This window comes from Pavona decussata, unplaced genomic scaffold (assembly GCF_977016875.1).
Source record: "Pavona decussata unplaced genomic scaffold, jaPavDecu1.1 SCAFFOLD_353, whole genome shotgun sequence".
Classification (NCBI taxonomy): domain Eukaryota; kingdom Metazoa; phylum Cnidaria; class Anthozoa; order Scleractinia; family Agariciidae; genus Pavona; species Pavona decussata.
In genome coordinates, this window is record NW_028145734.1 from 396,663 (window position 1) to 399,269 (window position 2,607).

Sequence of the window (2,607 nt, forward strand, 5' to 3'; positions counted from 1 at the left end):
GTCAGAATTACTAAAAACAAACGTAAGAAAACTTACCCCAAAACGTAAGAGTTACTAGCCCCCAAACATAGGAAAACTAACCTCCAAACGTAAGAATCACTAATCCCCAAACGTAACAAAATTAACCACCAAACGTAAGAATTACTAACCCCCAAACGTAAGAAAACTAACCCCAAAACGTAAGAATCACTAACCCACAAAACATAAAAAAAATTAAACATAAACGTAAGAATTACTAACCCATAAACGTAAGAAAACTAACCCCCAAACATAAGTATCACTAACCCCAAAACGTAAGAAACACTAACCCCCAAACGTAAGAAAACTTACCCCAAAACGTAAGAATCACCAACCCCAAAACGTAAGAAAACTAACCCTCAGACGTAAGAATTACTAACTCCAAACATAAGAAAACTAACCCCCAAACGTATGAATCACTAACCCTCAAACGTGAGAAAACTAACCCCCAAACGTAAGAAAACTAACCCCTAAACGTACGAATTACTAACCCCCAAACGTAAGAAAACTTACCTTAAAACATAAAAATCACTGTAACCTTCAAAGATACGAAAATTAACCCTCAAACGTAAGAATTACTAACCACCAAAAGTAACAAAACTAACCCCAAACGTAAGAATCACTTACCCCCAAACGTAAGAAAACTAACTCTTAAAAGTTAGAATTACTAACCTTCAGGCGTAAGAAAACTAACCCAAGAACGTAAAAAATCACTAACCCCAAAACGTAAAAATTACTAACCCCTAAACGAAAGAAAACTAACCCCCAAACGAAGGAATCACTAACCCCCAAACGTAAGAAAACGAACCTCAAAACGTAAAAATTACTAACCCCCAAACGTAAGAAAACTAACCCGCAAACGTTAGAATCACTAACCCCCTAACGTAAGAGTCTAACCCCACAATGTAGGAATCACTAAGACCCAAACGTAAGAAAACTAACAACCAAACGTAAGAATTACTAGCCCCTAAACGTAAGAAAACTAACCCCCAACCGTAAATAAACTAACCCCAAAACGTAAGAACCACTAACCCACAAACGTAAAAAAAAAAACTAACCCATAAACGTAAGAATTACTAACCCCCAAATGTAAGAATCATTAACCCCCAAACGTAAGAAAACTAAACCCAAAGGTAAGAATCACTAACCCTCAAACGTTAGAAAAATAACTCTCAAAGGTAAGATTCCTCAACTACTCAGGCACTGATACACATGCTTCACAACTGGTCCAAGGAAACTGATGGCAACGGCGCTACAGTTAGAACTATTCTCTTTGATTATAAAAAAGCGTTTGACTTTATAGATCATAGAATACTTGTAGAGAAATTTTGTAGGTTAAATCTTCCCACAAGAATTATCAATTGGATCATAGATTTCCTTTCTAATCGTTCCCAAAGGATCAAACTATCCGAGGGCTGTTACTCCGAGTGAGGTTCAGTGCCCTCTGGGGTTCCTCAGGGAACAAAACTAGGCTCGTGGCTACTCCTTGTACTCATAAATGATTTAGATGTTGATAATTTAGCTAATGTATGGAAATATGTCGACGATACGACCGCATCAGAAGTCGTTGCCAAGGGCAACCGAAGTCATGCCCAGGAGATTGCGGACGAGGTTGCCGAGTGGTCTACGCAGAACAGAGTCAAACTCAATAGCGACAAGTGTAAGGAGCTCAGGATATCTTTTGCAAAAGATTAGCCCCAGTTTGCGTCTATCGTAGTAGATGGTAAAGAACTAGAGAGGGTGACTAGTGCTAAACTACTGGGTTTGACCATATCGAGCAGCCTTACGTGGAACGAACATATTAGTGACGTCATAAAGAAAGCGTCAAAGCGTCTGTATTTCTTAGTGCAGTTAAAGAGATCAAGAGTTCCTCGGCAGGACATGTCCACCTTTTACACTGCTTGTATACGCTCTGTTCTTACGTACGCAGCGCCTGTCTTTTTTTACGCCCTGCCAAAGTACCTAAAAGACGAGTTGGTGCGTGTCGAAAAGCGGGCCATGTCTATAATATGCTCAGGACTACCCTACCAGGAGGCCATCGAACTAGTGAACATTGTCCCCATTGCAGATTTCATCACGGGGCTATGCACTAATGCTTTTGACACCATTATTAAGGACCCAGAAAACCGTCTGAACTGTTTAATACCATTTAGTGGACCGTCACGTTATACTCTAAGGTGCAACAGGCGTTTTACCGTACCCAAATGCAAGACAGATCGTTTTAGAAAAAGTTTTATTATTAGATCCTGTATTGATAATGTATATATATAGATTCTTAGTTTCCCTTTTTATCATATTTTCTATATCTTTAATTATTGTACCTAGTTTTACACGTACTTTTTATCGATTTTATTAATTGTAAATACGCAATTCAGCCTTCGGGCTGCCATGTATTGATTATTTAACTATCTATCTATCTATCTATCTATCTATCTATCTATCCATCCATCCATCCATCCATCCATCCATCCATCCATCCATCCATCCATCCATCCATCCATCCATCCATCCATCCATCCATCCATCCATCCATCCATCCATCCATCCATCCATCCATCCATCCATCTATCCATCCATCCATCCATCCAT

At 39.1% G+C, this 2,607-nt stretch overlaps 1 pseudogene; it reads left to right on the plus strand.

The window, feature by feature from the left end:
* Positions 1-1,230: 1,230 nt before the first annotated feature.
* Positions 1,231-2,297, plus strand: LOC146453035 (uncharacterized; annotated as a pseudogene).
* Positions 2,298-2,607: the final 310 nt, after the last annotated feature.